The sequence below is a fragment of the Chiloscyllium plagiosum genome, unplaced genomic scaffold (assembly GCF_037043375.1).
Source record: "Chiloscyllium plagiosum isolate Xiang-an unplaced genomic scaffold, Cpla_swu_hap1 HiC_scaffold_3, whole genome shotgun sequence".
Lineage (NCBI taxonomy): Eukaryota > Metazoa > Chordata > Chondrichthyes > Orectolobiformes > Hemiscylliidae > Chiloscyllium > Chiloscyllium plagiosum.
Window position 1 is genome coordinate 86,013,625 of NW_028270141.1, and position 13,031 is coordinate 86,026,655.

Genomic DNA, 13,031 nt, shown 5'->3' on the forward strand with positions numbered 1-13,031 from the left:
CGTGCTCAATTTTTTATTGTATTTAATAGTTCACTGTTATATACATGGCAGATGATAAGTCAATCATTTCAGACTCCCACAGAACCATTGGAATTGTCAAAAATTATGGGTCATTTTTGGCTAGCGCAGCCCTCTATATGCAGCTAACTTATTCAACATTGACTACTCAATATTCAATTTTAAGAATTAATAGTATGGAAAAAAGTCTCCTTGACCAGCATTTAAACTCTAAACATGTTTACTCTGCATGCATTACAAATGGATGAAAGATGAATTGAAAATGGAATGTAGCTGCAGTTTGCAATTACCTGCTCTATGTATTTTCCCCATATATGGTCCTGGCATCAAGCATCTTGAGCTTTTGCCCCAAGTGACATTGACTTCACCCACCCAGGATACTCTCACAGCCATTTTCCAGATGCCATATGGCATCTGGATGACACCAAACAGTGGCAGGGAATGTAGCTCAGTGCAGACACCATCAGCACTAAGCTCTGCCTTGTCATCAGGTAGACCCCAGAACCTCCTTGCCCCATTTTACCTCATTACCCATCTCCCCACCACATTGAACTCTGCCTCCAACTGTCCTCCCTACTGTTGACAGAGTCTCTTAAAAACAAAACTTTACTAGCATTTACCGCCATAGGATGAGATTTCATTTAACAACAACGACAGCAATAATTGGCTTTCCAGAATTCTAGCATATGAAAACAAATGGAAGATTTATGAAGAATAGAGGTCATCATGCTTATTGAACTAGTGTCAACAATTTATCTGGTGCCAAATGTACCCTGGTAACAGCAAGTGTTTTCAAGAAGAAGAAGGTTTTGTTCTTAGAAAGAATGAAAACTAACCTTCAAAATGGAGGTGGGCAAGGGGACATTGATCAACATGTGTGTTTGTCCCCTGACTATTGGCTAAAAGGATTCAGACAATTGATTGGACACAAAGTAATCCAGCCTGGAAACACGATTTAACAACAAGTGCTCAGGGGTAAGGAGGAGTTCTTAGCAGCCAGATATTCTCATCTGATATGTAGTAAATGGAGCAGAAGAGGAGGATGACCCAGGGAAGAGTTCCCTAATACCTAGGTTGGACATCAGGATGCTGTCCCCACCACTTTATCCAAATCAATATATTCCACACCACCAGCCTGATTGGCCTCTGGGATTAGTGAATTATCCCCAGTTGTCACAGTTGTGTACTGTTTAAAAAAAGTCTAAGGTACCATTTCAAAAAAGGGCTGCTTTTTAACAAATTCATTGAACTAGAAGAACATTACTTACAAATCAACTTCCTATGTTAGTTAACTGCAATTGCAAACTCTCAAATCACTGTCTCCTGAACCCCAACATTATACCTATGTGATGTACATGTAGTCCTTTACACTTGCCTTACAGGACCATTGTAGTAGTCACCTACCCCTCCTCCACCTCCCCTCCCCCTACCCTGGGGCCTACCACGTGCCCTAATGCAATTTCTCTCAATATATTTGTCCCGTCCTTAACATGCCTCCACTTACCACCCTCTAGTTTGGACTTCCCCAATCTTGTTTGGCAGTGACATCTCCTTTAACCCTGTAGCAACCAGCCCTCACCCCAACCAGCACTTGGGTCATCCTGAACAATTGATGCACAAGTCTCCAGCCCTGTTTTCAGCCCTAGCATTGTGTTCAGCCCAGGCCTCTGACTACGACAGATGCACCAGGAAAGGTTAACTGGACGGCTGTCCTTGCAGCTCCTGCTTGAGAAGATCCTATATGGCTGGCCATTATCTATTTCCTGGTCTATAGCTGGTCATATCCCCTGACAGTGACTGGCCAAAGTTGATGGCTGACAATGGACAAGCCCCTGGACTGTGTGCCTGTGATTGAGGTACTGTCACCCCTGACTGAGAATTCCCAACCCCCAGTCCACTGACTGGACTAAGGACTAGCCACCACCCAATATGGTGATTTGGATGCATGAACATGCAGTGTGTCTGCTGACTAGGCAGCTAGCTCATGCTATGTGTTGGATTGACATTTCACTGTTTCATACAAGATGTTCTCGCAGCACTTGACAGATCCTTATGGACAAAGATCTGTGTGTCTGCACAAAAAGACCACATCAAATCTAGAAGTACAGAGCCTTATGCTTACCAATTTGTAAGGATACTGTGAGCATGCAGGCAAGTGCTAAGTGATTGAGGGCAATCTATTCCAATCCATGAACAGAGTGCCAGCCTGTACAGATAGTGTTCTCACAACAGCTTTTGAACATTTGTTTGCTGAAGCGCCCTGCAATGCAGCTCTGTATATCTGCTAAATGGTTCAGTGAGGTGCCATAAGGACACTAAGGGACTGCCAAATATCATATGGGCAAGGTGTGTGTGGTTGGTGACAATGGGTGCTGGTCCAAGATATTTAGCCACAAGGGTTCTTCACTGTTAATGCTGAGTGCAGTCACCAAATACCCATTGATTTCTAAGACATGATTTCCCACAATCCAGTTTCTGGGTGATGGCGATAGTACAGAAGGCAGCATATCCATGAGGCAAGAGGAGCAGTAAACAAGGTTCTTAACCAGCAATAATCCCTATTAGCAAGCAACCTGCCCCTCCCAAGCAAGAATCGCACCTCAACACGTGGAACCTGCTTAAAAAGGATGTAGGAAGGTGCTCCCAATGTAAGGATAGGGTACACTTCAATTCTTGTGGGATTCTGCCACATTTCTTGCCATAACCTACATCTTTCAGGCCCCTGAAAGATTTTGCCCATTGTGAATATAAAAGCAGGTCACAGTATAGGAATCTGATGAGTAATTCCCCAACCATCTCCCAATATCTGCCCACCAACTTCAAGTTAGAGTGTGATGGGATACGTTCCCTGCTTGGAGTATATGCCAGCAACTCAAGAAAGCTCAGCATAATCCAGGAGTGCAGCAAACTCGATTGACCACCCGATCCAGCCTCAATTTAATGTCAGCAGTGTATACCATCTAGTTGGCTTGCTGCAGGTATCTACAAGGCTAGAGAGTTCTTTCCAAATCAATAAGCTCTACTACCTCGAAGGACAAGGCACTGTATATTTGGAGTACCAACACAAGTTCTCCAAGTCATGTTATCAAGACTTGGAAATATAACATTCTGTCACTTTTGCTTGCTCCCAATTCCAGAACTTCCTTCTCAGCAGCACTGTGTTGCACCAAACAGTTCAGCAGTTCGAGAAGGCACCTCCTCATTTTCACCAAGGCAACTAGGGATGGAAAATAAGTGCATCTAGTCCAACTAGTGTTGCCCACATCCCATGAACAAGGTGGAAATTAAGTTTTTTTAGTAATTAATTCAAGTTAGGAAATTGCTGGGAACAATTTTCCAAGAATGATGATTGATGTAAGGAACTTGATCTAGTAATGTTCTAAAAATCTATATTGTTGTTATGGTTAAGTTGTAAACTTTTACAATGTATACTCAGATTAAATCTTTTAACATTTAGATTGAGGGATTATGTTTAAAACAGCAATAGAGATTTCAAAGGTTAACTTTAAAGTCTGTTCAGAGCAAACCATATTTTTTCAATGAAAGCAGTTAGAAACCCCCTCCAGAATCTTCATCTGGGGAAGAAGAGAACAAATATAGATTATAGTCACATTGTTTCACAAGTCATAGTCCTGGTGAAATATTCCACTTCAGCTTTTATATTTTAACAGAATAAGAAAGATTATACATTTAGCAAATTTCACCAATGGTCAGTATATTCTGAACAGTGTAGAGATTAAACTTAATTAACTTTTTCAGGCAAACTAAACAAAAATAGCATCCATCAAAACAGTCAACAAGGCAACAGTAGTTTATTAAACGTGCTACTAGTTTGGCAACCCAGTATTGCTTATCCTGGTATCTTGCCCAGATTCGTTGGGGTTACCTTTGGTTTTTACGATGTGTTACAGAACATTCACATCACTCAGCACACAGTTAATAATCTTGATTGAGAACAAGATAAGAATAATCAGTATTTGCTGAGTAATCAGAGTTACCATTTTAGGTCAATGACCTTTCATCAGGAATGGGAGAAGTTGAAAATGTAACACAGTCAAGTAGGTGAACTGGAGTTGGTGGGGAAAAAAAACAAACAAACAAGACTTTGCACTAAGAGTGGAGACATCAGAGATTAAATGAGGAAAGAGAATTATTTGGCAGAGTCAAAAGGAGTGGTAATAGAGAAGAGTAAAACTACAACAGACAGGTGTGAATGGCAGCACAAGCAATTGCTGGCTAAAGGCCAGAAAATGCAAACAAAGGACAAAATCCCTGACATTGAGAAAATGAAACAAAATTGTATGGAATTATGGCCTGAAATTGTGCAATGGAAAGGGTTGTATTGCTCAGCACTAATTGCTGCTGGAGCAAGGGTCAAATGCAGACTGTAAAGTATCAAATCAAAAAAGGTGAGGCCTCTGTTTTTGAAAGTCATATTGAGATTTACTGGAAGACTGCATGGGGGCAGAAGGAGGGATTGGAGAATGATATTTTTCTCCTAGAAGCTCTGTTCTCCAGGAGATTGCATCAACGAGTGACGATTATAATACATTGAATTAAGAATATACCAATTGTTATTTCACTTGGAAGGTATTTTGGTTCTTAATGAATTAAAGAGCAAGTGCTGCAACTCACTTACATGGAAAGAATATTTAGGGGTATTTGTGAGAAGGAATCATATTCAACCCTTTCACCCAATTCCAGTATTCTCCCTCCATCTGGCCTCTTGCATACATTTGAGCTATGACACCCTAAGACCTAACGTCTTAAGATGTCCTAGGCCCAACCATCTTCAGCTGCTTGATTAATGATCTTCCCTACATCACAAAAAGGTTGGAAATGAGGATGTGCAATGATTGTACAAACATTCAGCACCATTCATGACTTCAGATCCTGAAGCAGTCTACACTTAAATGCAACAAAATCTGGACAATATGCAGGCTTGGGCTGACAAATGGCAAGTAATGTTCACACCAAGCTATGACTATTACCAATCAGAGACAATCTAACTGTAGTAACTGTAACAAGGTCAGCTAAGTGCACCACAGAATTCCCTGATTGAACCAGACTGAGGAGCCCTGGCTGGCAGATAAGAAAGGAGTGTTGGACATCTGGTTCAGTCAGATCTAGCTCTGAGGGATCTTGGTCAGTATCAAAGACTCTCCACATGTAAATAAAGGGTGACATGGTGACAGGATACTGGTCTCGAGTTATTTCACTAATGACTGCCCCTTGACATTCAATGGTGTTAACATCACTTAATTCCCAGCTCAAAATCCTGGGGGTTACCAATGACCAGAAACTCAAATGGATTCATGTCATAAATATTATGGATCAGACCAAACCCCCTCAAAATATATTAAGATTGCAAAGACACTACATTTTCTTATTAGAAAGATGGGTAAGGCATGCTGTTCCTGATACAATTAGACTGGTCAAACACTGACTTTAAGCAAAACACCTTTTACACTACAGACAAAATAAAAAAATATTTGGCTTGACTGGGACTCTATTGGAATAGAGCCAGTCTTACAGCTCAAAAAACAGACCTTTCAGTTCAACTAGTCTGGGCTGACCAGATATCTTAAACTGATCTGGTCCCACTTGCTAGCATTTGGCCCATATCCCACAGGTGGCGCGGTGACAGTGGTTACCACTGCTGCCTCAGCACCAGAGACCCAGGTTCAATTCCCGCCTCAGGCAACTGTGTGGAGTTTGCTGCACATTCTCCCAGTGTCTGCGTGGGTTTCCTCTGGGTGCTCTGGTTTCCTCCCAGTCCAAAAGTGTGCAGGTTAGGTAAATTGGCCATGCTAAATTGCCTGTAGCGTTAGGTGAAGGGGTCAATGTAGGGGAATGGGTCTGGGTGGGTTGCTCTTCGGAGGGTCGATGTGGACTTGTTGGGCCGAAGGGCCTGTTTCCACACTGTAAATAATCTAAACCCTTCCACCACTCCCTCGGACAGCTTATGCCATACACGCACCACCCTCTGCATTAAAAGTTGTCTGTCAGGTCTGTTTTAAATAGTTTCCCTTTCATCTTAAACTTATGCCCTCCAGTTTTGGGCTCAACTACCCTGCAAAAACGACCTTGGTTATTTATCCTATCCATGCCCCTCATGATTTTATAAACCTCTATAAATGTAACTTCTCAGCCTCTGACACTCCAGGAAACAGCCCCAACCTACTCAGCCTCTTTTCTAGCTCAAACCCTCCAAGCATGGCAACAGCCTTGTAAATCTTTGCGGAACCTTTACAAGTTTCACAACATATTTCCTATTCTAAAATATTATTGAAAATAAGTCTTTCTCTGGGGATTGACAGTGCAAAACTTGAGACAAAATGTTTTACCTTCTATAGTTCAAGAAGTTCACCTGAGTTGGCAAGTAAAATTCTATTTTGCTGCTTATTACTATAAATACTTTCAATTGACAGATTTACTCATGTTGTTCAGCCCTTAGAAATATGTACAATTCACTTCCAAGTACATTAAATCAAATGAGGATATTGGGCTTTCTCATATTTTCACTATTTGAATATCACAGAACAGGTTGAGTCTTGCAACATTCTCTCCAACAAAGCAAAAACAGAACTTCACAAAAGTACCCGGGAGAGCAGGTCCCATTATGACTCAATGGAAGTACTTTACCTCTGAAAGAATGAAAGTATACTTGTTTGAAAAGTCACATTCCAACATAATGAGACAAGCTTAAGGCCATATTATGAATAGAATTGAAATTGGACTTAAATGTCTAATATACAATGGATCTATAGTTATTGACTCATTCCGAAATGCAATTGATTTTAATTAAATAAAGCATGCGTAACCCACAGCTAAGTAACAGATATATTTAAACTACTACTAAAAATAACTTCAATATAGTATCATCACTAACACCATTGGAAAATCCAGTAAAATAGATAGTCTCACATGCAATTCTAGCAGGAGGAAGAGAACCCCAGCTTTTAGCTCTAACAGAGAGGATAGGAGCTTCCTCATCCAGCTTCAAGTCTCCTGCAACTGCAGAAAGCTGAAACTAAATATTCAGGTTGAGAGAGAGCTTGACCCCACCCATTCAGACTGCTTCTATTCTTGCATCTTTTGAAAAAGATCCCAAGGTGTCACAAGCTGGCTATTTTATTGGCTGAGAGAGATGTCAAGCAGTCTGCTCAAAACCATTCTTCACCCAAAAAAAAGACAAAATGCACCTCTTAAAGCCATTGTATTATCCCAATAAACGGTAGCTACAGAGGGCAGATCAGAGGCTAGTAATACTGCTGCAAGTATCTCGCCTCCTAAATGCCCACAAGGCACAAGTCATTAGTGTGACAGAAACTTCCTACTTGCCTGGATGAAGGTCCAGCAACACTCAACATCCAGGAAGATAAGCAACTCACTTGATTGACACTATCTGCAAGGATCCACTCCTCCACCACTGACACTATCCAGCCAGTGACATCTATGTCACACAGAGGAATTAAATAAAAGAAAATGAACAATGTCATACTGTCAGTTGTGCATTTCTCCACAATCTTCATTCAGTCCATACTCTGAACTTTCTATACTTGGTTTGCGCATGTCCACAGCTACTATCACCAAAGAGCCATTGTCAGACTATAGACGCTTAGAGAAGTACAACACGGAAACAAACCGTTCAATCCAACTCATCCATGCTGACCAGATATCCTAACCTAATCTAGTCCCATTTACCAGCACTTGGCCCATTTCCCTCTAAACCCTACCTATTCAGATACCCATCCAGACGCCTTTTAAATGCTGCAACTGTATCAGCCTCCAACACTTCCTCTGGCAGCTCATTCCATATACGCACCACCCTTTGCAGGAAAGGTGGCCCCTCATCTTTTCCCTCTCACTCTGAACCTATGCCCTCTAGCTCTGGACTCCCTCACTCCTGGGAACAGACCTTGTCTATTTAGCCAATCCATGCCCCTCATGATTTTATAAACCTGAGGTCACCCCTCAGCCTCTGATGCTCCAGGGAAAACAGTCCCAGCCCATTCAGCCTCTCCCTATAGCTCAAATCCTCCAACCCAGGCAACATCCCAGTAAATCTTTTCTGAATCCTTTCTAACGTCACAACATACTTCCGATAGGAAGGAGACCAGAACTGCATACAATATTCCAAAAGTAGCCTAACCAATGTCCTGTACAGCTGCAACATGACCTCCCAACTTCTATATTCAATAAAGGAAAGCACACCAAATGCCTTCTTCACTATCCTATCTACCTGCAACTCCACTTTCAAGGAGCTATGAACCTGCACTCCAAGGTCTTTGTTCAGCCACACTCCCTAGAACCTTACCATTGAGTGTATAAGTCCTGCTAAGATTTGCTTTCCCAAAATGCAGCACCTCACATTTATCTAAATTAAACTCCATCTGCCATTCCTCAGCCATTGGCCCATCTGATCAAGATCCCATTTTACTGAGGTAACCTTCTTCACTGTTCACTACATCTCCAATTTTGGTGTCATCTGCAAACGTACTAACTAACCTCCTATGTTCACATCCAAATCATTTATATAAAATTACTAAAAGCAGTGGACTCAGTATCGAACCTTGTGGCACTCCACGGGTCACAGACTTCCAGTCTGAAAAGCAAGCCTCCACCCGATGAGCCAGTTATGTTTCCAAACAGCTACTTCTCCCTGTATTTTAGGAGATCTAACCAGTCTCCCAATCCTGTCCCTCAGGATTCCCTCCAACATCTTGCCCACAACTGATGTCAGGCTCACCAGTCTATTGTTCCCTGGCTTTTGTTTTTAAAAAAAACACCTTTCTTAAACAGTGGCACCACATTAGCCAACCTCCTGTCTTCTGGCACCTCACCTGTGACTATCGATGATACAAATATCTCAGCAACGGGCCCAGCAATCACTTCCCTTGCTTCCCACAGAATTCTAGGGTACACTTGGTCAGGTCCTGGGGATTTATCCACTTTTATGCATTTCAAGACATCCAGCACTTCCTCTAATGTGGAGATGTTTCCAGATGTCACCATTTATTTCTTCTATATCTTCCATGTCCTTCACCACAGTAAAGACTGATGCAAAGTACTCGTTTAGTATCTCCCCATCTCCTGTGGCTCCACACATAGGTTGCCTTGCTGATCTTTGATCTTTGATTCTCTCCCTAGTTACCCTTTTGTCCTTCATGTATTTATTAAAACCCTTTAGACTCTCCTTAACCCTATTTGCCAAAGCTATCTTATGCCCCTTTTTGCCCTGAGACTAAATGGGTGCTTCAAAGTAATTAGCCCACAACACACTGGACATGTCCTCAACTATAGCTCATTGTTTAGGATCGCTGACAGATTTACTGCCACTATCATTATTCCTGACAGGACCAGATTCATCCAGTGGGGTGGATTACCAGGTTGCTTTCCTCTATAGGATCGTTTCTTGCATAATAACCACATCAGCATCACTACCTCTGGTTCAAAACATCTAGGTTCAAGTCCACTTGCCACAGAGGTGAGTCATGATGTTTCTGAACTGGTTTATTTTGAAAGACTTGGCACAAGTTACATTAGTATGATTGATATTCTTACATAACTACGAGAGGGACTTCAATGTTCAGCCTTCATTTACAAGATCCAGAGCTACTCCACCTCCCTTCACATTGGACAGTACTTAATGTACTCCTCAGCATTAACCCTTCCAAACCTTTGCAGTGCAGGAAATGTTGGATGACTGACGAAATTGAAGTTGAAGTTGGTCAAAAAAATAGTATATGTCATGGATGGAGTGAATCCCTAGAAGACTATACAAGGCAGTAGGGGTATACTTAAGAGGGAAATCTGGAGGGCAGAAAAAAAGGGATGAGATAGCTTTGGCAAATTGGGTTAAGGAGAATCCAAAGACCTTCTATAAACAGAGGCCAGACGAGTAACAAGGGAGAGAATAGGGCCCTTAAGGAACAGCAAGGCTGCCTATGTGTGGAACAGCCGGAGATGGGGAAGATACTAAATAAGTACTTTGCATCAGTGATCACTGTGGAGAAGGATAGGGAAGATAGAGGAAGTAGGAAAATAAACAATGACATCTTGAAAACCATCCATATTACAGAGGAGATGTTGGAAGTCTTAAAAATGCATAAAGATGCATAAATCCCCAGGATCTATTTAAGGTATACCCTAGAACTCTGTGGGAAGCTCAGGAAGTGATTGCTGAGCCCCTTGCTGAGATACTAAGATCATCGATAGTCAAATGTGAGGTGCTGGAAGACTGGAGGTTGGCTAATGTGGTGCCATTATTTAAGAAAGGTGGTAAGGAAAAGCCAGGGAGCTATACACCAGTGAGCCGGATATCAGTGGTGGGCAAGTTGTTGGAGGGATTCCTGAGGGACAGGAATTACATGTATTTGGAAAGGCAAAGAATATTACACCATGGCTTTATGTGTGGGATATCATGCCTCACTACATTGATTGAGCTTTTTTGAAGTAGTAATGAAGAGGATTAATGAGGGAAAATTGTTGGACTTGATCTATATGGACTTTGGTAAGGCATTCAACACAGTTCCTCATGTTAGACTAGTTAGCAAGTCTAGATCACATGAAATACAGGGTGAACTAGCCATTTGGATACAGAACTGGCTCAAAAATAGAAGACAGAGGGTTTTGGTGGAGGGTTGCTTTTCAGACTGGAGGCCTGTGACCAGTGCAGTGCCACAAGGATTGGTGCTGGGTGTACTCTTTATTTATAAGAATTATTTGGATGTGGTCATAGGAGGTATAGTTAGTAAGTTTGCAGATGACACCAAAATTGGAGGTGGTGTGGACAGCATACAAAGGGACCTTGATCAGATGGGCCAAGGAATAGCAGATGGAGTTTAATTTAAAGAAACATTAGGTGCTGCATTTTGAAAAGACAAATCAGGGCAGGACTTCTACACTTAATGGGAAGGACCTGGGGAGCATTGCTAAACAAAGAAACCTTTGGATGAAGATTTATATTTCCCTGATCCCAGGTAGACAGGATAGTGAAGGCAGTGTTTAGTATGCTTGCCTTTATTGATCAGTGCATTGACTATAGGAGTTGGGAGGCCATGTTAACACTGTTGGTCTTTTTGGAATACTCTATGCAGTTCTGGTCTCCCTGCTAAAGGAAGGATGTTGTGAAACTTGAAAAGGTTCAGAAAAGATTTACAAGAATGTTGCCAGGTTGGAGGATTTGAGCTATAGAAAGAGGCTGAATAGGCTGGGGCTGTTTTCTCTGGAGCGTCAGAGGCTGAGGGGTGACTTTAGAGGTTTATGAAATCATGAGGGGCACAGATAGGGTGATATCCAAGGTCTTATCCCCAGGGTGTGGGAATCCAGGGTGAGAGGGCATAGGTTTCAGGTGAGAGTGAAAAGATTTAAAAGGGACCCAAGGGTGGTGCATGTGTGGAATGAGCTGCCAGAGGAGGTGATGGAGGCTGGCACAATTACAACACTTAAAAGGCATCTGGATGGGTATATAAATAGAAATGGTTTATAGGGATATGGGTCAAATGTGATTAGATTAATTTAGGATATCTGGTTGGCGTGATGAATTGGTTTGAAGGGCCTGTTTCTATGCTGTACAGCTGTATGACCAATCTGCCAACATGCCCCAACTCAAAAAAAACACACACACACAAGAACTGCCATCCTACAACTGCAGCAAGAATCCCTCTGAGGGGCTGTCCTTCCAAAATGATAACCAGGCTGCTTTATTCTTTTGTAGGTGAATTTACCAGAATATGACCGACAAATGATTTCCTCAAGATAACAGTTCCCAGCTCAGCTATTAAAGCTTAATTCCTGGCTTTTACTTGGATGTAATTTTCATAGTGTCCTCGGGAGGGCCAAGACCTTGTACTAGCCCATATTTCTAACTGGTACTCTGAGAAAAACTCCTTTCCTAACCTGGAATTTTTAAACACAAATCTGGAATTTGTGCTATTCAAAGAACGAATATACCAGAAATTTAATATCTTTAAAATTAAAACTGAACATTCAACTTTTGTGGGTATGTTTCTAATGCTATGAAAGTTTACTTGGTTTAAAGAATATGCTCTATCGACCCTTCTCCTCGGATGCTGCCTGAACTGCTGTGCTCTTCCAGCACCACTAATCCAGAATCTGGTTTCCAGCATCTGCAGTCATTGTGTTTAACCTTTTTACTTCAGCAAATCAGCCGAACGAATCAAGAGCAAGCAACTTCGTCCAATACACTGTACAAATAAGTTCGATAAATTATTACTGCATACCATGCCAAAAGTTAAACTTACTTACCGTGAAGAAAGAGAGAGGAAAAACGAAACGTTGTTTCGAGAATGGGCACTGGGGAACTGTCAATTTTAAATAGTGAGCAATTACATATTCAAATAAGCGATATACCTCACCACCAATCAGCAGCCGCCAAGGAGAAATAAACTGACTTTCTAAAAAGAGTTTTGACCTGGAGATGCGATTTCAGAAAAAGTCTCCATCGAAAAAGAACATCGCGGTTCATTTACAACAGAAGAGATTATAAACCTGTTGAACAACATGCTTTGGTGAAAACAAAACCAGAAAGTGTTGGAGGAACTCAGCAGGTTTGGCGGGATTTGTGCAGAGAAAAACAGAGTTAACATTTCGAGTTCAGAACATTCCAAGTCCGTGGATCCAAGACCTCTTCACAAATGCCGCCAGACCCATCGAGTGCCTCTCCCTGTGTGTATTTGTGTTAGACCTCCACGCATTTGTTTTATGTTTATGTCTTGGTAGATTGGAGAAAATCGTCTGATTTAATAACGTTATTGGATTCCAGGCGCAGCTGGGACCGCCTCAACAGTCAAGATAATGTTTTAGGGAGCTGGGTCAGTGTTAAGGACTCTCCATGTGTGAATAAACATTATAAGGGGATACTCCCAGCCTCTGTGCAGTTATTCCAGAGTCTATCTGACTCTGGATGATGAAAAAAAAATGTTTTAACGTCCAAAATTCATAGCAGGAGCATAGAATCCTCATTTCCTCTAAGATTCTAGGTGCCT

At 41.7% G+C, this 13,031-nt stretch overlaps 1 protein-coding gene across 3 annotated transcripts in view; it reads right to left on the bottom strand.

The window, feature by feature from the left end:
• Window positions 1–12,444, bottom strand: part of LOC122546148 (amine sulfotransferase-like) — a 46,834-nt gene extending 34,390 nt beyond the window's left edge. For 2 of the 3 annotated variants that reach the window (XM_043684974.2, XM_043684964.2), the window contains exon 1: window positions 12,292–12,444. The gene's annotated coding sequence lies outside the window, so the exon portion shown is untranslated. Of the gene's footprint in view, window positions 1–6,945; window positions 7,017–12,291 lie in introns of those variants that run through there. The other variant, XM_043684969.2, reaches the window with a different exon arrangement.
• Window positions 12,445–13,031: the final 587 nt, after the last annotated feature.